Source organism: Cupressus sempervirens, chromosome 8, assembly GCF_028749045.1.
Source record: "Cupressus sempervirens isolate cs-2001-9-10 chromosome 8, ASM2874904v1, whole genome shotgun sequence".
Taxonomy (NCBI): Eukaryota; Viridiplantae; Streptophyta; class Pinopsida; order Cupressales; family Cupressaceae; genus Cupressus; species Cupressus sempervirens.
The window spans coordinates 460136875-460163317 of record NC_143125.1 but is presented as its reverse complement, the minus strand read 5'-3'; the positions used below and the strand labels follow the sequence as shown (position 1 = coordinate 460163317).

The 26443-nt window shown below is 36.5% G+C and overlaps 1 pseudogene; it reads left to right on the top strand.

Annotated features, from left to right (window-relative positions):
• The window catches only part of LOC149543217 (glucan endo-1,3-beta-glucosidase 2-like), a 34325-nt pseudogene extending 8465 nt beyond the window's left edge, over nt 1-25860 (top strand).
• The last annotated feature ends 583 nt before the right edge of the window (nt 25861-26443 follow it).

Sequence of the window (26443 nt, the reverse complement as noted above, 5' to 3'; positions counted from 1 at the left end):
AAATCAACAGTTTCAAAGTTATGCTATGATGCACCAATGAACTAAGGCTAGGGATTTTTTTAGTGGTGATTAGTCGCTAGTTGGCAAATATGTCCCAATCGAGCTATAGAAATTGGCTAAAAAAAACATCGTATACTAGTTGACTAGTTTGCCCAGATTTTATAAAATACTCATATAGGGGTCAGAATGTTTGCCACTATTATTACATAATTTTAGTTTGGTAGTCAGGTTCTTCACCCATATTTCTCTTTAATGTTTACTCTTATTCGCCATGTAATTAATTGAGTGTTTCTTTCGACGATCATCATTCTCCAAATTCTCATTTTCTGATGTGAAATTTTTTATTTGTCCTAGGACCCAATTCGCCACGCATCACACACAATGGGATCCCAAATTCCCACCCTATTCACCCACTCAATTACTTGAAATTATGCGAGCTTCGCCAAATATTAGTTCTTATCATATGTAATGGTCGGCCCATTCGCCAAAATGAAAATGGTTTATTTGTAGTTGTCTATTTAATACATATGAGTTTCATTATTGAAACATGCCAAAAGAAGGATCCTTCTTCATAGTATTGCAATCAGTAGAGAACCAGAATGACTACGACTACGAGTCCATAGTATTTTATTGCAGCCTTAATTTGATGGAGATGTCACAATCAAATTTAAATAGGAACAGGAGTAGGACTAATGAAGGTGGAGATGTCCAAGAGAGACCAAAAAAATGTAGAAATATATCTTCATACTTTGGCAGGGGTAGATGCAATAGTGTTGGTCAAAGTAAGGAAGGTACATCATCAGAGGAGCCTGTACAATCTCAACCTACGCAAGAGTCCATTCAACAAATTAGGGAGCCTAATAAATTTGGTGACGGAGTTGTAGAACCTGATATCTCTAATGAAGATGACCTTGAAGAAGAATATCCAGTAAATAACTAGTACCAAGATGAATCAATTGACTTTGGTGATGATGATGGTACAATTAACAATAACACTAAAGGGAGAGGAAAATTGAAAGAAACAACTGATCATCACTGGGAGATGGCCAGGAGATTTAAATTTGATTAGGCAGCAAAGTATCCATTCATTGAGCTCTGGACAATCTAATTATAGGTGAGCCACCAGTAGAATGCAGATGTGCAATTTGTAGTTGGAAGTATAAAAAGGAAAAGTGGTTGCAGCTTAAACTAGACACCATAGAGAAACATGTTGGTAAGATTTACAAAACCTCAACTGTAGATGGTAAGGAAATAAAAGTGGCAAGATATAAAACAAAGGAGCAATGCCAACATAAAAGGAATGCTGAAGAATATTATATGTTTCAGAAATTTCAGATGGAGCTTGGTGAAGTTCAAGGTTCTATTAATGTTATTTTTGCAAAAGCAAGTGAAGTAGAAGAATGTGGAAAAGATGTTCAATTAAGTAATATTTTCTATATTTTGAGCAGAGGGCGTCCAATGACAGACTATCTAGAAATGAGTGGTTTTTTACACTTTCTAAAAGTTCCTAACTATCCTATCAGTCATTGGTCGATAAATAGTGGATGAGAATGGGCAAGTTGTATTGCACAGCTTGAAATAGAGGATGCACAAAGAAAAATAAAAGGGATGAGAATGGGCAAGTTGTATTGCACAAGTTGAAATAGAGGATGTACAAAGAAAAATAAAAGGGTCAACCTTTATTGCATTATCCTTAGACGAAGTTACGGCAATAGATAATACGTTGTGGGTATGCATGCATGTTTATACTCTATAGAATAATGTCTGCCAACCACATCTACTATCTATTGCTAAGTTGAGAGAAAATGCGACAACAAAAACTTTATTTCAGTTAGTAAAGAGAAATTTAATTGAATATGGAGCTATGGATGAATTGACAATAGCAAAAAAGTTGGTCTATGTTGGAGCAGATGGGGCTTCAGTAATGCAAGGTCAAAGGAATGGTCTTTGCACAAAGATGCAAGCTTCTTGTTCACCATATGTTGTTGCCATTCACTGTATGGCCCATAGGATGAATCTTGCTTTTAGAGTTGTGAAGAAGTTTCCTTCAGTAAACGAGGTTGAAGATTTAGTAAGAAAGTTGTATGCATATTTTTGTCAAAGTCCCAAGCATTTTAGGGAATTTTAGCACTTTGCTAATGGAATTACCAATGGAAACAAGCTTCTAAAAGATGTTGATACCTGATAGATCTCTTTGGATGGACTGACACATTGAGTATTTTTTGAATATCAATCTTTGATTGGACTGATGTACGAAAATTGGGACAATGCAGGAAATCAAAGATGTGGCGACCTGCTTTAGAGTTTAAGCAATATAGACACACTTTTGACTTTGGCATCTCTTCTTCCCATGCTAGAAGAAATGAGGTTAATTATGAAAAAAGCCCAACAAAGAGCCATGTATAATGCAAAATATGCTCAGTTGCATAAAATGTCATGCTGAGCCCTCGATAGTCTCTATCATACTGACCTAAATTTATCTGATGATAGATTTAATCACCGGTGGAAACTAACAAATTTGGATGATCCTGATAATTATTTAGAGATCATTGAAAATGGAGATTTATGTGTTTGTGTAAGGGGATTTCAGATACCAATGTACTACAGTGCCCCAAAGAAGCGAGCTACAAGAGTTACAAGGGAAGAGTTTACCAAGGTTTTCAAGTCTATAGCATCTACTACAAGGGACATAGCCTATAGAGTTTCCTCTGAAATAATATCATGATTCCCATATGATCAATTGCTTGAGGCCATGGCAATTGTGTTTCCTCAATATTGGTCCTTCAACAATAAGGAAGATTATCGTAGAAGGTTGTTGATTTTCATAAAGGAATTTTACAAATCTATAGAATTCAATGGAGTGACTATCAATGGAATATTAGATGAGGGTCTTCTTAGATAGCAATCAAGCACCTTTGCAAGGACCATGAAGCATCAATATCAATTAATGCGTAACCCACATGAAGAGGGCTTGACAACAAAGCTTTGGACAGAACTAAAATAGAGCACATTATTGCATGAAGAAATTTCAAAGTACTTCAAGCTTGCTGATCTATGTCAAACCATGATATTGGGTTTAGTGGAGGATGAGAGAGTTTTCAGTGCTTTGGGCTTCCTAAAATCAAAGCTAAGAAACAAACTAGACAAGAATTTGAAATTATGCTTGAGGGTATACACATCTAGGTATAATGTCAATACTTTTCCTTTTCAAAAAGCAATGGAAATCTGGAAGAAAAGATGCAAAAGAAGAGGGGTGGGACTGGGAAACACCATTAACCAATCTCCTACAGCAAGTCCAAGTGGGATAAGTACAGTTGGTAGTGGCACTGGCCATGGGATTGGGAGTCATAGAAGTGGAGGTCAGAGTGAACTTGAAGTTGAAGAAGACACAAATGAAAATGAAGAGAACAATGAAGCAACTGGACTACCAGAATTGGATGATGATGATGACATAGAGAAGAATTGGAAAATTTAGGAAATTTTTGCTAAATTAGCAGTGGCAACCAATAGGTATTTTTTGAACTTATTAACTACTATATGATATCCTATCATTCAATGTTCATTTTAGAAAAGCAAGAAATTAGAATGTATTATGTTTCATCATTAAAATTTGAGAACAAAGAGTATTATTACTGTAGACTGTAGTTTATATCATGTCATCAATGATCATTCATATTTGAATTTGAAATTCCTGAATGAAATTTTTTTTCTATTTTATTCATTTATTCAACATACATTAAATTGGAAAACATGAAAATTAGATAGAATCATAGATTCAATTCCACAATTAATAATTATTAATAGTTTTCATTTGCAATATTTAGTTAATATGGTACAATTCTTGTAAGCCAATGACCTTGAATTCCCTTTTATAGAAACAAGGGAGCAACAACAGCTTCAGGTCAATTTGCCTAATGTGAAGTCTCAAAATCTAAATCAGTAAGACATCTACAAGTCTACAACATCTCTACAACTTTAGTTGTACATTTCTACATTTAATAGGCTAGTTTAGTAAATTAGCAATTTTAGAATAGGAAATAGCATCTGCAAGACTGCAACATTGATCCTATTCAAAAAACAAAGTTCAAACTTGTTACTTTAAACTCAATTCTAGAGTCTAGACTGTAGTATGTAGGATAATATGAAAGATATTCATATATAGTAAAGATATAGAGATGATTGAAACTGAAAGTACTTTCACATACAAACTATAAGTTTCTGTAGTATGCTCCATTCTTCTTTGATTGGAAGGGAAAAATTTTTGATGTTATGGTAAATGACTTGCATTCTTGTCAGCATTCCATACTTGGAAGAGCGAGTTTCAAGCAATGGTCCTTCCAGTAGTGCATGCAAATTTGTGAATGTTTTGATGCACTTTGCAATGTCTTCATGAGTTCTGTCCTGAGGAAGGTTGCCTAAATCAGAGGTTATTTGGTCCTCCAACTTTTTTTTGTAAACTTCTCTTCCAATGAAACCCTTGTTGAGAAATCAGGTCCACGACTCGGTAAACCAACAGATCAATTTTGTTGTTTTATTGTTCATCTTGGTGAGCTTTGGCCCAAATAAAACAAGAACTTCTTCTACTTCTGTCAGTTTTTGACATTTATGAAATATAGAGGTCGCCTTTATTATTGAACCAATGTGGTCTTGAATTCCCTTGCTTTCCAAATGCCTATCAACAGTGCTATTGATTTCTTCCATAATCCACTTTGCAGTTTTCTGTCTTTGACCAAAACTTTTGTTCTCCTCAAGTTGCTCTTTCAGCTTCCCAAAAACATCTGTAAGAGCTTCGTAGAGTTCGAACCAATCACACAACCTATCAATAGAAGTCTTTATTTTCCCCCAAAATTAATTTTTTATTTGCTTTACTATATTATTTACATGGTCATTCAAGCCGTTTTCATAATTTTTAATAGTATCATTTGCCTTCTTTAGGTCTTCTTTCATTTCTGAGTATTGGTGTTCACTACATTTTCTTATTTGCTCTGCTTTATTTTCCCACCCTTTTGCTTTCTCTTCCCACTCTTTTGTTTTTACCCTCTCATTTTCCAATTCTTTATTTAACTGATTGTTTACATTTGCAACATTCTCCAAGTTTCTATATAACTTTGTTGAAGAGTTTTTTTCATCCTGAAGTTTTTTTTTCTATTTTTTCCAAATTTTTCCTCAGATTTTTTAGTTCTGTGTCCATTTGTTCTTGCTGTTCAATTGCTTCTTTAGAGCCAGAGGATGAACTTTTTATCCTTTTCTCTAATTCTTTACACTTGTTTACTGCTGCTTTCTCACTTACCTTTACATTTGGAAGGTCTTCCTTTAACTTATCTATTGTGCCCTAAAGCTTTCCTTTCTCTCTCTCTCTCCAACTTCATCACTAAACTATAGACCACTTGGTTGGTCATTTTGGACACATTTATCTTGTCCACATTTTTAATTTTGGATAAATCCATTTGGAGGGTGCTAACTTGAAATTTAGATGGATCTAACTAACTCTCTAGTGGATTGTTATCTCTAACTAGGGGCATAACAACCATGAATTTCATCATATCTTTATCTAGGTCATATGTGGGAAATGACCTGTTGGTTGCAGGTTCTACATCACGATCTGCAACAATTGCTTCCATCTTCATTGTCTTACTATTTTTTCGATTCTTGTTTTTTGATTTTTCATAGTTAGTTACAAATTTATTGTAATGAAAATCAAGATTTTGTGAGACAATTGAATTTTTGAATGGTGAAATAGCAATAGCACTTGCTCTAATGTATGAGCTTCCACCAATACCATGAGGATAACCAACACCTAGACCCATTAGTGGGGTTTGTGGACTGTTCTGAGGGTTTTGTCTTGAAGGATGGGCAATTGTTGGACTCGAAGTCACCATTGGCATTGTTGTACTAGTAGTACTACTAATACTTGTCATAACCTTCTGCTTCTTTACACTTTCTTGATCTCTGGGACCAAATTTTTTTGCTTCTATATACAATGTCCTTTTTGGACCACTGCTTGTAGTTGTACCCATGATATCTATAGCTATGGGAGTGACAATTGATTCAGATTGAATCTAAGTGCTTGGAAGTGGAACTGTAAATGAAGCAGGAACAAATTTAATTAACTAAGATGAATCCAATGTGGATGGAATTGACTGAGTTGATGATTGATCTCCATGTCCAAGGCCTAGTTTTTGACCATGTTTCGGTGCTACATCTAGTGGTTGAGGTGGTAACCAAACCCCTTCTCCACTAGGACCTAGACCACTAGAACCTTGGTAGCTCATTTTTTCTACAATTTTTGCCCCTTTGCTATATAGAAGTTTGGTGGATGCATCAACTCCTCTCTAAATTTGTGTATTGGATGAGGGATTCAAAGAATCCTGGTCATCATAATCATCATTAGTATCATTGTGATGTGCTTGAGGTGGATGCTCCTTATTCCACAATTCGTCAAACATTGTATCCTCTTCAACCTCATTATGATCTACGGAGGTCTTTGGCTCACCGAGATTCTTCCTCATTTCCAAAAATTGAGAAATTTTGCTTCGACTCCATCCAGAATCTATACATTCATTCATTAGCTCTTTTGGAATAGGTTTTGTAGCTGGTTTATCAGCTTTCTTGTAGAAATTGGATGATGTCATGCCCTGCACTTTTCCTTTCTATTTGTGCAATGCCATTATTTGTGATGACAATTCCTATATTGACATATTATTTTTATAGCATATTTCTCCATCTATTTTTTTACCTCCTCCTAAGAGTCCATGTTTTTAAATTTTTCAATCAAAGGCATACTTTCATGTTGATATTTGCTTGCAAAAGTCCCAATGCCCTTAAGTCTTGCTCCAATTATGTTCAGTGGATCATATTGCTAGTGACTGTCAACATCAAATTGAAAAATTGAAAAAAAGGCTTCTGCCACTTTGAATCCTCTTCTCTCAAATGTGAACCCTCCAAAGGAGAATGGCAAGGAGGGAAATATCATTTTCTTTTGCTGAACATGAAAGAGTACATCTGTGCTCTCCATTTTTTGTACATATTCCAATGCAAATACCCTCTTTGTTACATGTATTGGAAGTTTGTAGGGTACTACCCATGAACTGAAAAACTTTAACACAGTGTACTCTTCCATTAAGTACCAGTCAGCCAAGTGTAGTTCACTTCCAAGTTGAATGCAATTTCTACAAGTAATAGGCAATCTAAGCATTGGAGTGCCTGTAATTTTAATGTACATTGGTGCCAAAAAGAAGTTTACAAAAAATTTGTAGTTCCTTTTGTTATCAATCATCCTTATCTAAGGTGTCCACTCATATATTGGACTTTGGCCTTGAGTCTGACTGCAAAGCTTGTTTTCCTCAAATAATGCACAATTCTTTGCTAGGAGAAGATAAAACAAGTAGGTTGTGGATCTAAATATCTTCTCTGAACCTCTTTGAATCATTAGTAATTGATCTTGCATGCAACGAACAATGTGCTCAATAAAATGATATCTTACTGGTTCTTTTTAAAAATGAATATGATAAAGCATTTCAAGAATGCTGGCATCCACTTGTTTGTTACTATCCAATCCCAAACAAAATGCTAGCAAGGAAATAGTGTCCTGTGCCCATGGCACAAAAAATTCAAAATCATGAGGCATGTGATTTGGACTCAGCCTACAACCACTTGTTATTCCTTTGATATAAGAATCTCTCTATTTTGCATCTAATTTTTCATAATCATCTGCCAGCTTTCCCAGGTCAATATGTACATTTGACTATTGTTGTTGAAACCCTAGGTTCAACAAACTAGCAAATTCACTCTCAGTTATGGACAAAATTTCCTCGTGAGTAATTTTATTCATAATTTCTTTTCTATTTTCATCATAATTTTCGGCACAGAGCATAACAATTTCTAGGCAAGGGAATACTTGAGGTAATGCCATGTGTGTTGACCTAACTACCCACAGTGCAATTTTATTTGTAGTTGCATTTACACTTGGGTTAAATGAACAAAATTTTGAAGCCTTATTTGGATCGTTCCACTTGTTTTCAAGTGCAAATATTATCTCCATTATACCCTTATTTTCATGAATAATAAGTTCATGTATATCATGGAATAAATCACTGAAACCTAGTGTTTTAAGCATATTGTGGAATTTTGTTATTTTGCCCATGTTATTCTTGGTATTTTTTTTGCCCATCTAAGGCACACTGCGAGTTTTGGCATTGAGCGAGATTGATGTGCCTAATATAAATAGAATGTGATCTCTCAAAAATGGGATAGCTTATTTTAGGCCTTGGCATGACCATCTTGTAGCATTTGATGTTTCATTGATAGCCCTTACGAGCTCTTTGTTATGATACTTGGAAGATTGATCTTCATATGCACTTAGAGCACCTTAGAGACTCTTTGTTATGGGGTGGCTACAAATGATGGAGGCTCTTTGTGGATAGAACAAGGGCATCACTAGGGTTCACCTACCTATCTAGAGCTAATGGCTCTGATGATTTGATGTCAAGATCAGCAGTTTCAAAGTTATGCTGCGATGCACCTATGAACAGAGGTAGACTATGAGTTTTGGCATCGAGCGAGATCCCTGTGCCGAATCCAAAAGGAATGTGATCTCTCAAAAATAAGATAGGTTATTTTAGGCCTTAGCATGATTGTAATGGAACATTCAATGTTTCATTGGTATCCCTTGTGATCTCTGAATTATAACCCTTGAAAGATCAACCTCGATACACACTTAGAGCACCTTGGAGACTCTTTGGTATGGGGTGGCTGTGGAGGATGGAGGCTCTAACAATGGAGGCTCTTTGTAGCATGAACAAGGGTGTCACTAGGGTTCACCCACCCATCCAGAGCTAATGGTGTTGATGATGTGATTCCAAGATCAGCAGTTTCAAAGTTACGTTGTGATGCACCTATGAACTGAGGCACACTGCAAGTTTTGGCATTGAGCAAGATCACTGTGCCGAATCCAAATAGAATGTGATCTCTTGAAATTGAGATAGGTTATTTTAGGCATCACCATGAATATATTGTAGCATTCAACATTTCATCAATAGCCCCCAGGAGCTCCAAGTTAAGACCCTCAAAAGATCAACCTTGACACACACTTACAACACCTTGGAGACTCCTCCGTACGGGGTGGCTACGGATGATGGAGGCACTTTGTGGTAGGAACAAGGGTGTCACTAGGGTTATTATTGAGCAAAAAAATTATTTGTTACCTCTCAAAAGTTTATTGCATTGGGCACAATGCAAGTTTGGTGTTAGTATGTATTAAAATCATTATTTTTTAGATCCCTCCACATATATTGCATTAAGTTAAATCATCTTTTTTTCTTACATTAAATCAACAAGTTTACATTTAGAATATCTCAAGTGTTTCATCATTATTACATCAATACACAACTACCAAAAATCATAGTGTCAAAAATAGTAGTGTCAAAAATCATAGTGTCAATAAAAGTATTGTCAAAAATTGTAGTTTCAAAACTACAATACATTTTTCTTCATTTTGCTCCTTTTTTATTTCTTTATCTTCATGTATGGCTACTCTTCATGATGTAACTGCATTCCAATATCATAAAAAATATTAGTGACTTATTTCATTAAACAAGATAATCATTAGTTCACCGAATCATTATGAACAAAATAACATAATAAGTAAATATACCTAGTTGAGTGTTCCAGTAGGGTCCTCTCTCTTTTTTAGGGTCTCCAATAAGGCTTCATTATCAATATTAGTAATAGTAAAAATTTATTTTACTTTTGGTCTTCCTTGATGCTTCAACAACTTTACATTTGTTGTTATAATAAGATGCAAAATATATGAAAATTATTTTGTGGTTCTGATAGTCTTTGAATGTAGGAACTCCATTCCTTCTAAGCATGTATGTTTGTAGCCATGTTCTAGTGACAACCACTGAACCAGTAGGATATGTAAATCCATCATCATTTGTGATTGGTTGTGTAATATTTTGTTTACCTCTTATACAATGTGTTAACCAATAATTTGATTTCTTATCATTTCCTTGTGGTGCAACCAATGCAAAGACATATCCTAGCTAAATATATGATAGATGGTTATGCTCAAATAAACTTTCCATGTCATAATTTCTGATAGAGGGTATGATAGACAATTGAGTAAAATAATGTGGAGCCTATGTGCCCACCCACTCACTTAATGCACAATGATCCCAATAACACTAAAAACAACTAGGACAAAATAAAGCTAGTTGTCATATCCAAATGGTCCATGCACTAGAATCAAAGCTCTAGAATGAATGCATTTTTTATGGGTCTCTTACTATAGCACAATTTGATCTACCACCTCTAGACCCTTCCTCAACAAACAAAAAGAACTTGTGTACTACTAAATCAAGAGGCTCCCCTATGATATTGTTGAACTACACTAATCAACAATGCTATGAGCATCAAGAAGCTCTGCTCCTAAAATCTTCAATTTCTCCTTAACTATAGCTCTCCTCACACATGCCCTTGCTCCATTGTGTTCCACTTTCCCATGGCCGGACTTAAAAAAACTCCAACTATGAGGCACCCCCTCTCTATGTGCACCCAACACAACCAATAAAACATGCGATAATTCTTGAATTGAGGTGTATAATTATCTGACCAAATGATATGTTTATCCATAGTAATTGCATGCCCCTGTAAGAAATCAAAATAATTCTTAAAACAATGTTTCACAAACTTGTGACAGTGAGATCTATCATCACTCATATAAAAATCGTACTCTCTAATAATCTTCTAATTATCTTCCACACTATTAGGGGCATCTCTATATGTTATGTGGATGAAAATAGCAATCTAAATGGAGTTGTAATATTGATATTTTGTCTCATTTTGAGGCTTCAATGTGCAGTTCTCATAAAAGTCAACAACTGATATAATAGTGCCAATGGGAAAAGTCTCCTTACACATTCTAAATTTTTGATCCAACCACTAAGACCTGTGACTATGTCTTGCATACTTGTAGAAAATATTTATCTTGAAATCTGAAATAAAACTAGCCACACTAATTTCTTTTGTAACCAATTCACATCTAGAGCCCTCACCCCCACTCTTCAATATGCATTTCACCATTTCATATACCATTTTTTTTTTACTACTGTCTTCCCAAGATCTTGTTCACACTTCTCATAGAAACATGTGTTGAACTTGGATAAGCCACCACATTCTGAACACTTCTCATTTAAGCAAGCATTTCTATAAAAGAAACAACCATCAACTCTACAACATACAAATTGATCTAGCAAGTCTCTTGATGATTTTGGAAGACCACTAGCACCACAATTCTCCAACATTTTTTTACTATGTAAAGTAGAAAGGATGGAGCTTTATAGTTCATAGTGCATAGAAATCTTGACATGATATTTGCGACAACATGTATTTCAAATTTTAAGTAGCACACAATAAAATGGCTTCAAAGATTCAAAAGCCCTTTGTGATATATGAAAACTTGGATGACTCTGTCTAAATTGTTTGAACAACATAGTTCGACTTACCTCCAAATAATGTTTAGGATGTGGTGTGCGGTCTCTAATGCCAATTCTCAACTTTAACACATCTTTAGCATTGTGTGATACTCATGAGCTAGAGTGCCAAAATTATGTAATTTCTTCCTTCACATCAATGGATAGCTTCTTATAAAAACATGGAAGTCTCCCACCAAAAGCCCATATTTCATTTTGAAGAGGATTATCAATTCTCTCTCATCTACTAAGTGTTCTTCTCAAAGTAGTATGATTTAGGTTCAAATAAATACAAGTTTGCCTCATATATCTACCCTTTCTCAAATTATGACTTACCAAAGTTGTTGTGATAACCCTTTGAGCAGCTCTCTTATCCTTTTTCCTGCTATTTTTTCCAATGCTATTGAGAGGATTGAAAAGATTATGCACAATAATGGCATTTCTTTCCAATTTTTTATTGACATGAATCTTCAATTTGGAAAGCATATGTCTCATTTTTTGCATTTTTAATAAGTGCATAAAAAGTTGACATTGCTCCACCACTATCTTTTTGTCAACAAACATCTTATATAGTTTTGAAGCCCATGACCGAATGGTTCTTTCTGATTTTGCTCCCTTCCAAATTGGTAATAATCATTTCATAAATTTCAATTATCCACTTTGGTGTTTTATAAACTTCATGTCGATTATAATTAGGAGATATGTAAGATTCCTATGCATTGTCATTTTTGACATGATCAATCATGCAATTTACATTATGACCTAATAGCATTTCATTCTCCAAATTTTCATTCTCTAAATTTTCAATCCTGGAATTATCATTATCAAGTGGTACATTTTAATTCCCCAACTACACATATTCATTATCTAATTCTATGATTTCACTTTCGACCAATACATTGTCAACTTGACTCACATTTAACATACCTTGTCTCTTCCTTCGACGATTTAGCTTGTCCCTTTCCCTATATATTGCAATGTCTTCATTCAATACCTTCCTTTTGCATTTAGCCTTTTGATGAGTACTACTCCCCATTTAGAAAACAATATCAAACACCTAATCATATATTATCTAACCTTTTTCAATCGTCTAAGTCCCAAAAAGTCATTTTTTTGCAAATTTGTGAAAATGGCCTGTAAAAAGCGTGATTATCATGTCTACAATGATAGGAAATATGTTTGGAAAATCATGCTAGCTTATCAAGTACCCAATCTCATATTGGGTATATAAGATACCTAATATCAAATTGGGTACCCGAAATTGATTCCCAAATTTTGGAGGGAAGTGAACAAATTTTATAGGCAATGTAAACAAATTTCATTACTATTTATGATAACTATATATATGATTATTATTATATTATATTATTATGATTTTAACTATTATTATTAAATATAATAACATAATATATGTTATTATTATTATGACCTGTGATCCATTTGGTTGGTTCAAATGTGTCGAAAGGGGCCTTAGGGGTCCTAGGGCCCCTAGGGATGCATTTGGTTGGTTCGAATGTGTCGAGAAGGGTCATACATTAACCTATGATCCCTCTTGATGCATTTCATGACAACATATGTCCCTAGTGGCCCTAGGGCCCCTAGTGACAAATTTGGTTGTTTTGAATGCATCGAGAGGGGTAAAAGGTTTACCTATGACCCCTGTCGATGCATTTCATTACAACATATGTCCCTAGGGGCCCTAGGGCCCCTAGGGATGCATTTGGTTTTTTCAAATGCATTGAGCGGGGTTATACGAATGTTTCAAGACCTATGACCCCTCTTGATACATTTCATGACAATGTATGTCCCTAAAAGTCCTAGGACCCCTAGGGATGCATTTAGTTGGTTTAAATGTGTCAAAAGGGGTTATAGATAAATCGATGACCTCTCTCGACCCATTTCATTACAACATATGTCCCTAAAGGCCCTAGGACCCCTAGAGATGCATTTGGTTGGTTCAAATTCATTGAGAGGGATCATAGATTAACCTATGGCCACTCTTGACACATTTCATGGCAATGTGTGTCCCTAAAGGCCCTAGGGCACCTAGGGACCCATTTGGTTGGTTCAAATGTGTTGAAAGGGGTCATTGGTTAACCTATGACCCCTCTCAATGCATTTCATGACAATATATGTCCCTAAGGGCCCTAGGACCCATAAGGAGCCATTTGGTTGGTTTGAATGCATGAAGAGGGGTCATAGGTTAACTTATTACCCCTCTTGACACATGTCATGACAACATATGTCTCTACGGGCCTTAGGACCCCTAGGGAAAAATTTGATTGGTTCAATGCATTTCATGAAAAAGTATGTCCCTAGGGGCCCTAGGACTCCTAGGGATGCATTTGGTTTGTTCAAATGCATTGAGAGGGATCAAAGAATAACCTATGACCCATCATGACACATTTCATGATAGTGTGTTTGGTTCAAATGTGTCGAGAGGGGTCATAGGTTAACGTATAACCCCTCTCAATGAATTTCATGATAATATATGTCCCTAAGGGTCCTATGACCCCTAGAAAATTGATTTGATTGCTTCTAATGCATTGAAAGGGGTCATAAGTTAACCTATGACCCCTCTTGGCACACTTCATGACAACATATGGCCGTAGCAGCCCTAATACCCCTAGGGACACATTTGGTTGGTTTGAATACATCAAAAGTGATCATAGGCTAACCTATGACCCCTCTTGACACATTTCATGACAACATATGTCCCTAATGGACCTAGGGCCCCTAGGGACCCATTTTGTTGGTTCAAATATGCCGAGAGAAGTCATAGGTTAACCTATGACCCCCATTGATGCATTTCATAACAACATTTGTCCCTAGGGGATCTAGGACCCCTAGGGATGCATTTGGTTAGTTTGAATACATCGAGAGGGGTCATAGGTTAATATATGATCCCTCTCAATGAATTTCATAAAAAAATCTATCCCTAGGGGTGCTAAGGCCCCAAGGGACACATTTGGTTGGTTTGAATGTATCAAAAGGGGTCATAGGTTAACCATATGACCCTTCTCAACACATTTCATGACAACACATGTCTCTAGGGGCCCTAGGGCCCATAGGGATGTATTTTGTCGGTTCAAATGCATCGAAAGGTTCATAGGTTAACCTATCACCCCTCTTAATGCATTTCATCACAACATATGTCCCTAGGGGCCCTAGGACCCCTTGGGAGGTATTTAGTTGGTTTGAATGCATTGCGAAGGGTCATAGATTAATGTAGGATGCCTCTTGATGCATTTCATGATTACATATCTCTATAGGGGACCTAAGGCCCCTAGGGATGCATTTGGTTGGTGCAAATGCATTGAGAGGGGTCATAGGTTAACCTATGACCCCTATTGACAGATTTCATGACAACATATGTCCCTATGGGACCTAGGACCCCTATGGACACATTTGGTTGGTTCAAATCCATTGAGAGTGGTCAGAGATTAACCTATGAACCTTCTCGATGCATTTCATAACAATGTATGTTCCTAGGGTCCCTAGGACCCCTAGGGATCCATTTGGTTGGTTCAAATGTGTTAAGAACATATGACCCCTCTTAATGCATTTCATGACAACATATGTCCCTAGGGGCCCTAGGACCCCTAGGGATACATTTGGTTGATTCAAATGCACCAAAAGGAGTCATAGATTAACTTATGAACTCACTTGACACATTTCATGATAACCTATGTCCCTAGGGGCCCTAAGTTCCTTAGGGATGAATTTGGTTGGTTTGAATGCATAGATAGGGTTCATAGGTTAACCTATGACCCCTCTCAAAGTATTTCATGACAAAATATGTCCCTAGGGGCCCTAGGACCCTTAGGGACACATTTGGTTGGTTCAAATACATCGAGAGGGGTCATTGATTAACTGATGGCCCATTTTTGCACATTTGATGACAACATATGTCCCTAGGGGCCCTAGGGCCCCTAGGAACCCACTTGGTTGGTTTGAATGTGTCGAGTCAACACATTTCATGACAACATATGTCCCTAGGGAACATTTGGTTAGTTTGAATGCATCGAAAGGGGTCATAGGTTAACCTATGAGCCCTCTCGATGGATTTCATGACAACTTATGTCCCTAGGGGCCCTAGGACACCTAGTGACACATTTGGTTGGTTTGAATGCATTGAGAGGAGTCATTGATTAGCTTATGACCACTCTCAATGCATTTGATGACAACGTATGTTCCTAGGAGCCTTAGGACCCCTAGGGATGCATTTGGTTGGTTTGAATGCATTGAGAGGAGTCATTGATTAGCTTATGACCACTCTCAATGCATTTGATGACAACGTATGTTCCTAGGAGCCTTAGGACCCCTAGGGATGCATTTGGTTGGTTTGAATGCATTGAGAGGGGTCATAGATTAACCTATGACCCCTCTTGATGCATTTCATGACAATGTATGTCCCTAGGGGCCCTAGGTACCCTAAGGACACATTAAATTGGTTTGAAGATGTCAAGAGAGGTCATAGATTAACCTATGACCCATCTTGATGCATTTAATGGCAATAATTGTCCCTAGGGGCCCTATGACTCGTAACCTATGATTCCTCTCAATGCATTTCATTACAATGTATGTCCCTAGGTTCCCTAGGACCCCTAGGGACCCATTTGGTTGCTTTAAATGCATTGAGAAGGTTCATGGATTAACTTATGACCCCTCTCAATGCATTTTGTGACAATGTATGTCCCTAGGGACCTGTTTGGTTGGTTGGATTGCGTCAAGAGGGGTCATAGGCTTACCTATCACCCCTCTCAATGCATTTCCTAACAAATATGTCCCTAGGAGCCCTAGGGCCACTAGGGACCAATTTGGGTGGTTTTAATCCATTGAAAGGGGTCATAGGTTAACCTATGTTCCCTCTCGATGCATTTCATAATAACATATATCTATAGGGGCCGTAGGGCCCCTAGGACACATTTTTTTGGTTTGAATGTGTCGAAAAGGGTCATAGGTTTTCCTATGACCCTTTTCAATGCATTAGAACCACCAAAATTGGTCCCTAGCGGCCCTAGGGCTCCTAGGGACATATTTTTCATGAAATGCACGGAGAGGGGTGATAGGTAAATGTATGACCCCTCTTGACGCAATCCAACCAACCAAACGGGTCCCTAGGTACATACATTGTCATGAGATGCATCGAGTGGGGTCATGTGTTAATCCATGAACCTTGTCAATGCATTCAAAGCAACGAAATGCATCCCTAGGGGTCCTAGGGAACCTAGGAACATACATTGTAATGAAATGTGTCGAGAGGATTCATAGGTTACGGGTCCTAGGGCCCCTAGGGGAAAATTTGGTTGGTTTGAATGCATCAAAAGGGGTCATAAGTTAACCTATGACCCCTATCAATGCATTTCATGATCACATATGTCACCAGGGGTCCTAGGGCCCCTCGAGACACATTTGGTTGTTTCAAATGCATGAAAAAGGGTCATAGGTTAACCTATGACCCCTCTCAAAGCATTTCATGACAACATATGTCCCTTGGGTCCCTAGCACCACTACAGATGCATTTGATTGGTTCGAATGCATCGAGAGGGGTCATAGATTAACCAATGGCCAATTTTGATGCATTTGATAACAACATGTCTCCCTAGGGGGCCTAGGGCCCCTACGGACACATTTGGTTGGTTTGAATTTTTTGAGTCAATGCATTTGATGACAAAATATGTCCCTATTGGCCATTTGGTTAATTTGAATGTGTTGATAGGGGTCATAGGTGACCCCTCTCTATACATTTCATCACAACTTATGTCCCTAAGGGCACTATGACAGCTACGAATGCATTTGGTTGGTTTGAATGCATCGAGCAAGATCATTGATTAACCTATGACCCTCTCAATGCATTTCATGACAATGTATGTCTCTAGGGGCCCTAGGGAACCTAGGGATGCATGTTTTTGGTTTGAATGTGTCAAGAGGGGTCATAGATTAAGCTATGACCCCTCTTGACACATTTCATTACAATGTATGTCCCTAGGACCCCTAGGGATGCATTTGGTTGGTTTGAATGTGTTGAGAGGACTTGTAGATTAACCTATGACCCCTCTTGACACATTTCATGATAAAGTATGTCCCTAGGGGCCCTAGGACCCCTAGGGATGCATTTAGTTGGCTCAAATGCATCGAGAGAGGTCATAGGTGACACATTTTATTACAATGTATTTCAGGCCCCCAAGACACATTTGTCTAGTTTGAATGTGTCAAGAGGGGTCATATGTTAACCTATGACCCCTCTCGATGCATTTCATGACAACGTATGTCCCTAGGCACCCTAGGACCCATAGGGACACATTTGGTTGATTTGAATGCATCAAGAAGGGTCATATATTAACCTATGACTTGTCTCGATGCATTTCATGAAAAAATTTGTCTCTAAGGGCCCTAGGTCCCATAAGACCCATTTGGTTGGTTTGGATGCATTGATAGGGATCATAGGCTAGGGTCATAGGCTCTCGACACATTTTATGATGTGATATTTCCCTAGGGGCCCTAACACCCTTACGGAGACATTTGTTTAGTTTGGATGAGTTGAAAGGGGTCATAGGTTAACCTATGACCCCTCTCGAGGAATTTCATGACAACATATGTCCCTAGGGGCCCTAGGACCCCTAGGAATGCATAGAGAGGGGTCATAGGTTATTCTATGATCCCTCTCAATGCATTTCATGACAACATATGTCCCTAGGGCCCCTAGGACCTCGAGGGACACATTTGGTTGGTTTGAATGTGTCATGAGGGGTCATAGATTAACCTATGACCCCTCTCGACACATTTCATGACAACGTATGTCCCTAGAGGGCCAATTCCTTTAGGTTCCCATGTGTTTGGTTAAAATGTGTCGAGAGGGGTCATAAGTTAACCTATAAACCTTTTTGATGCATTTCATGACAACATATGTCCCTTGGGGTCCTAGGGGCCCTAGGGACCAATTTGTTTAGTTCCAATATGTCAAAAGGGTTGACAACATATGCCCCTAGGGATGCATTTGGTTTGTTTGAATGCATCGAAAGGGGTCATAGGTTAACTTATGACCTCTCTGGATGCATTTCATGACAACATATGTCCCTAGGGGCCCTAGTACCCCTAGGGGTGCATTTGGTTGGTTTGAATGTATTGAAAGGGGTCATAGGTTAACCTATGACCCCTCTTGATGCATTTCATGACAATATATATCCCTAGGGCCCCAAGGGACATATTTGGATGGTTGGAATGCATCGTTAACACATTTCATGACATCATATGTCCCTAGGTGCCCTAGGGCCCCTTGTGATGCATTTGGTTGGTTCAAATGCATCAAAAGGGGTCATAGGTTGACTTATGACACCTCTCAACACATTTTATGACAACATATGTCCCTAGGAACCCATTGGGAATGTGTTGAAAGGGGTCACTATAGGCCCTTGGGACATATGTTGTCATGAAATGCAAATAGAGGGGTCATAGGTTAACCTATGACCACTTTCAATGCATTTCATGACAATATTATATTTAAAAATAATAATATACTATTGTATATTTTAATATAATAATAATAATATAATACTATATATTTTGATATAATAATAATATATTACTAGATATTATATTTAACAATAATAACCATATATTATTATATATAATAATAATCATATAATATTACTATGTATATTTAATAATAATAAAATAATATTAATATATATAATAATAATTATAATCATATATAATAATAATAGTTAATAATAATAATCATAATCATATGTTATAATAATAGTAATGCCCACATTTCCCAAATTTTTGTTTCCCTCCAATATGGGTTGTTTCCCTTGAAAATTTTTCAATGTCGGTGGTTTCCCTCCAAATTTTTGGTGATTGGAATATTTGGATTTTTTGGGTACCTGATTTCATATCGGGTATCCAATTAGGCTTTGTACTTGCCAAACCTATTTAGTCAACTCAAAAAGTGTGTTTGAGATGTGTTTCACTTACATTAGGACTTCGACTAGCCATTTGACAATATTATTTTCATCAAAATTTGATGAAACGGAAAGGGTTTTTTATAACACTCTCACAACTCCAATATAATTGTTGTCAAATTCTGAGTTTGATAAGTATTTATTAGTTAATTTTCAATGAAAATGATTGTAAAGTGTTGATTGACATATTGATTGAAAAATAGCTATAACTTTCAAACGGTATAACATTTTTGAAATCCAAAAGTTGTGTCACATTCTATGCTTCACCTAGTATAACAAAAAAAAAATAATAATTAATTTAGTAAAGTTTTCAATTAGTTAAGGTGGTCAAACATAGGATTTTTTATTCTGAAAAAGTGAAACTAGAAAATTCATATTTAATTATTTATTTGGAATAAATATACCCAAAAATATGTATCACATCTGGGCATGAGTCTACTTTTTATATCTATAATTATATTTAAAAATATTATCATTTAGTTTTGATTAAGTTGGTTAGACATATACCTACATTTTATTTTTGCCTTGAAATTTTTGTAGTGCTAAATTAAAACCCAAACTTTTGACCAATCAAATATTTTTTTCTCCAAATAAGGCTTAGTATTTTAGAAACTACATTCAATTTCCTATAGATTATTTGCTTACAACTTTTTGATATAAAGTCCAGAACCACTTTAAAATTATGTGTCAAGTTGACGTAACCCTGACTTGCTAGTTTTTCACTACCACTTAAGGCCATAGTTTGGTTGACCATGATCCTACACATATGTAGTTATCTTGTCAAAAACTCAAACAAATATAAATTCATTGATCACAAATATTTATTTGTATTAGTCAGATATCTTATTCTCCCATATTGCACTGGCTCTTACATTTGGAAACTAGTCAATCAAAGTCTGCCATACCTAATAAAGGTAGTTACTTTTTAGAATTATCAAGAAGGAGAATGTACTATATATTCATGTAATTGTTTAGATTATACTTTGTTATCTTGTCAGGTGCCTATGTATATTGCTGAAATAGCTCCTAAGCACTTGTGTGGAGGTCTTAGCACAATCAACATGGTAAGATCCTTACACATTATCAATATTTTCTGATAAGTGAACACGCATGCCCTTAATGGTAACATATGGTAAATTATTTTCATTTGCAAAGTCTGAGTTTAAAAAAATTAATAGATTACTTTTGAAACAAATTTCCATAACAATTGGTATATTTGTGGTATATCTATTGGGAATTTTCATTTCTTGGAGGCATCTTTCAATTGCAGGTATATTGGTGGCAATTATATGAAAGAGAGGAGAAGGTATGATTGAATTTTTTTAATAAAATTGCATGAAATGTTTGCTAACAAATGCTCATATTCCTAATACTTTGTGTCTATTTAAGTGCAGTTCCCTATAGTTTATTGGTTTTTGGGCTCTTTTTAATCACAAAAGCTCCAAGATGGCTCGTAAAACTCAATAAATTTTGATTCTATCTTATGTAGTGCAAAGATTCAACTATGAAGAGATTCAAACTTTTCCTCATTTAAAATCATCCTTGCTAATCTGTATTCATGGGCATACAAGCTAAGATTGCTAAAGATTTGGATTTTGAAGATTCTTTACAAGTCCTATGTGGGTTGGAATCCAATGTTTCAATTGAGGCAATTGAAAATAGGGTAGTTCTTTGACATAAAGTATTATCTCCTATTTACTTCTTTTATGCCATGTCCTTACTTATCTATGAAAAAATAAATAGAACAAAATAATTCCTACCTCTTTTTTGGCATTGCATTAGGTGGTCCAAATAAAAAGAAATATCTTGTACTAGGTTTTCTTTACTAGACCATCTTTTAAAATACCTTCTAGTCTTTAATCTCCTCAAGTGAGTTATTTATTTACTTGAGAAAAATTTGCAATTGGTAATTGGCAGTTGTTTTCATGAAGGAATCTTTTCTACAATTAACTTGAAACTTTATTGTGTTTTAGAGTGCAATGGAGCTGACATAGGCAAGAACCAAATTTTAAATTTTTTGAGTTATCCCAGAGGTGTATGCATTCCCTCTTACAGTAAGTATTCTTATGTTCCAATTTTAATGCAAGAAAGAACAATGCCACCTTTATGTTTTGCTCATCTCTAATCACACAATAAATTGTAAAGGAAATCACTCTATGCTCCTAGTTAAGAGTTGGAATTAGAATGGCTTTGTTGGAGTTATTTATAATTTTGTGATGTTTAAGGCTGATACTTGTCAGATATCAAAAAAATGTAAGTCAAAGGAACTATACCTTCACTTATCTCTATGCATTTTTTCTAAACCTTGCTTTGAAACTAGCTTTGAACTTGTATTCTTCACAAGAAGTTTATTGTAGTTCATTATTATAATTTAATCTTCCATTGAGTACCTTGAAAGCCATTTCACTTTAAGATTTATATATTTCTTAGATTACAACACCAACAAATCAGTATAATTACTAGGCAACACACTTTAGCAGATCACTTGAGCTTTTAAATCTTAAATTTTGTCATCCCCATCTCCTTTATGTAGATCTTCAATGGGGGCATAGTCCATTGAGTTTATAACTACCCATTTCCTTTCTATTATCTTTTAAGCCTTAAATAAATTATTAGGATGGAACATATAAGCACAAATCCTTTGAACAATTGAAGGAAATTCTATTCCCACCCTACCCCTTGTTGATACCTTTCAAAAAGTTTAGTTATAAGTCACCTTGACTAATATTGGCTTCTGAAGTGTTGCTTTGTGTTTGCTTGTAGTCATGTTCTTCTGCTAGTTTTAATGACGATTGTTAGTCTATATCTTCATTCTTGTTAGTCTTGCTTTGTTCATCTCTTTGGTGGTTTTTCTTTTTGTGGTTCCTTCAATGAGATTTTCTCATTGCTAAAGAATTTGATTTACAAGAACACAATGTAGGGAATTTTAAAAAAAACTTGACAATAGTGTGAGGTGTTACCCCCTCAAGCCTCTATTGCTTTTGCTAATTATGTAGGTTTAAATCTTCTAAAATTCTTCATGGACATGTTACATTTGATTTTTTGAATCCTTGATACAATCAACTAGTAGATGTAAAACACTCACTGACATTTTCTTCTTATATAGATAGGGATGACCCTGTATATCTTAGTTGGCTCATATTACATACTATAAGATTTATATCTTCTCTTACTTGATCCAACACCTATAGGATCCTATATGCTCTAATCATTTTAAGAGACAACTTGGAGAACATCCTCCTCTCGATCTCATACTCATCTATAGAATTTGCCCTAAAATCTTTAAGATGCATCTTGTGTTAGTAATTTATGCCACATACCACTCTAATTCTATTTTATGGATTATAATCCATTCTTTGTACAAAATGTCAAATGGTAGAACTTTAGTTTTTGGGCTAACCTTTGTGCTACCTGTAGGCATGGACACATTTTATCAAAATTTCCCATGATAAATGGGAGTTCAAGTCCTTATTTCTTCTTCTTTTTATGAATTTTGTCATATGCAACTACTAATGACTTCTAGGGACATGATATTATCAGTCAGATACCTTAGAAGTTTATATGGTTCAAAAGAGAATCTTGGAGCATAATGGTTAACCTATGATCCCTCTTCATGCATTTCATCATAACATATGTTCCTAGGGGCCCTAGGACCCCTAGGGACACATTTTGCTGGTTTGAATGCATCCAGGGTGCAACCAAATGCATCCAAAGTGGTCATAGGTTAACCTATGACCCCTATCAATGTATTTTATGAAAACATATGTCCCTAGGGGCCCTAAGACACCAATAGACGCATTTGGTTAACCCTTTCTATGTATTGCAACCAGCCAAATCCATCCCTAGGGCTCATAGGACCCTAGGGACATATGTTGTCATGAAATGCATTAAGAATCTATGACCCCTCTTGATTCATTTCATGACAACATATGTCCCTAGGGCCCCTAGGGACTCATATGGTTGGTTTGAATGCATCAAGAGGGGTCATAGGTTAACCTATTACCCTTCTTGATGCATTTCATGACAACATATGTCCCTAGGGTCCTATGGGCCCTAGGGATGGATTTGGTTGGTTCCAATACATAGAAAGGGTTAAAAACATATGTCCCTAGGGGCCCTAGTGCCCCTAGGGTCGCATTTGGTTGGTTTGAATGCATTGAAAGGGGTCATAGGTTAACCTATGACCCCTTCTCGGTGCACTTCAATACAACGTATGTCCCTAGGAGCTATAGGACCCCTAGGGACCCATTTGATTGGTTTGAATGAATCGAAAGGGGTCATAGGTTAACCTATAACACATCTCGACACATTTCATGACAACATATGTCCCTAGGGGCTATAGGGCCCCTAAGGACACATTTAGTTGATTCAAACTCATTGAGAGGGGTCATAGGTTAACCTCTGACCCCTCTCAATGCATTTCATGACAACATATGTCCCTAGGGGACCTAGAGGCCCTAGGGATGCATTTGGATGGTTTGAATGCATTGAAAGGGGTCATAGGTTAACCTATGACCCCTCTTGATGCATTTCATGACAACATCTGTCCCTAGGGGCCCTAGGGCCCCTAGGGACACATTTGATTGGTTTGAATGCATCAAAAGGTGTCACTATGGGCCCTAGGGACATATGTTGTCATGAAATGCATCAAGAGGGGTGATAGGTTAACCTATGACCCCTTTCAATCATTTCATGAAAATATTATATTTAATAATAATAATATAATATTGTATATTTTAGTATAATAATAATATAATACTGTATATATTAATATAATAGTAATATATTACTAGATTATATAACTATAATAATCATATAATATTACTATATATTTAATAATAATAATCATAATAATCATAAATATTATTATATAATAATAATATAATATTACTCTATATAATAATAATTATAATAAAATGGAAGATGGATCTCGGGTGAACAGTCTGTGTCTTGAGCTAGGACACTTGTGCCCTAGCTTGGTTTGATTTTTTAAGAGCTATGCTAGTGGGCAATAGGTGTTGCAAGGGTTAGCTTTGGGTTGCTCATCTTGGTAGAGCTTAGACTGGGTCGTTCTTTCGGAGGGGGAGATTTGTGCTGAGGTGGGTTACAACATGTGCATCCTTTATATTTGTGTTTCAGTGTGGGAACTATTGTTGTTACTGGTGGCTTTGCTAGCCTACAGCTTTGGTCTACTTGATCTTTAGAGGACAGGGCGATTGAAGGTGTAGATTTGAAGTTAGGAGGGGATTCAATAAAGGGTCATGGAGGTCTCTCTTTCCTTGTCCCTAGTTCATGTAAATGGAGGATGCTAGGGGGAGATGGATGTGAGGAGCCCTCATTTAGATTTCAAGCCTATTGAGATGATTGTTGAGGATGTGGAATATTATTTGCATCACTCCTTATATTGTAATTTTTTGGGGACAAGGGTTTCCTTGCAATTTTTGGAGGCTTGGGCCCAAAAGACTTGGGAGCCAGAGGGGGAAATGGAGATAATGTTGTTGGCAAATAATTATTTCATAGTTACTTTTAATTGCACTACTGATCACAATTGGGTGTTCGAGGGAGGTCCTTATTTCCACAATAAGGTTGGGTTGTTTATCAAGCCATGGCATGTTGGCTTCAACCTGAAAAAGGAGCTACCAAATTGGGTCCCAGTGTGGGTTCATTTATCGAGGTTTCCTATGGAATGCTGTTGAGAGGATGTGTTGCATCTTTTGGCCTTTTTTCTTGGAAAACCTATAGGTACTTCATCGCAGACCCTAGGTAAAAAGGTAATGACTTTTGCACATAGTTGTGTTGAAATTTATCTAAGTATACCTTTACTCGACACAATAGAGATGTGTTTGGGTTCTTATTCTTGGGTGTGGCAATTGGACTATGAAACTCTTCCTTTTCTCTATCATCTTTGTCAAGAATATGGTAATTTTCAGTAGAGATGCCCAAGGAACAAGCCTGAAGAATCCTAGCCTTCCCAGCCTATGAGCAATCCTTCTAGGGCAGATAAAGGGAAGAGCATTTCTCCTGATGAGATAGGTGCTTCTAATGGTTTTTCTTTGGTGAGGGCTCAAAATCAGAACAGGGGTCAAAAGAGGCCTTTTAAAGAAAGGCATGATGATGGTACCTTCAATAGATTTGAGGTTTTGGATGAGCTTAGCCAATAAGAGGTGAATCCAAGTTTGTTCAACTTGGATCATGGGCTTGTAGGCTTAGTTCAAGAGGGTCCTGGTATTGATTCTTCTATGGAGCCACTAGGGTATGAGTCTCGACAATTGGAAGAGTATCAGCAAAATGGGATTTCTAAGTTGCAAGAACCCTTGGCCATTGTTACAACAATGGGAGTGGATTCTCCATCTATTGGACAACATATTGGTTCAAGCTCGGCAGCAAAGATTAAGCCTCCTCCCAAACTGGGCATTCTATAAAAGGATATCAAGAAGGGTAGGGTAGAGAAATTTGTTAAACCTAGCTAATAAAAGGATGTGGATAAGATTAAATTAGCTGGTGAAAATTTGGTGGAGTCAGGGGAATTTAACCCTCTGGATTCTATTTTTTAGGCCCCTTGAAATGATTATTTTGTGATGGAATGTACGGGGCTTGAGCAACGGCCCTAGAAAAAAAGTGATTTATGAGTTAGTCAGAAGGCAACATCTTGATGTTTTTTTATAGGAAACTAAGTTATCTATTGAGAGTATGCAATTTCTAAAGCCCAAGTTGTGGAGAAGTGGGGAGTGCTAATGCATTGGAGCTCATGGTGCTTTAGGGGGTCTAGCTCATTTATGGAATCCTCAAAAAATCCAACCTCTTTGGTGGATTTCCTCTAAATCCTCTATGTCTATGATTGCTACTTGCCTAGACAAAGGGGACATCATATTATTTTCCAATATTTATGCTCCTATTGATTTTTAGGGCAAACAAGCTTTGTGGGCTCATATTAGGTTGATTCATAGCATGTTGTCTTTTCATCCTTGGATCTTGGCTAGAGATTTCAATGCTATTTGTGAGTTA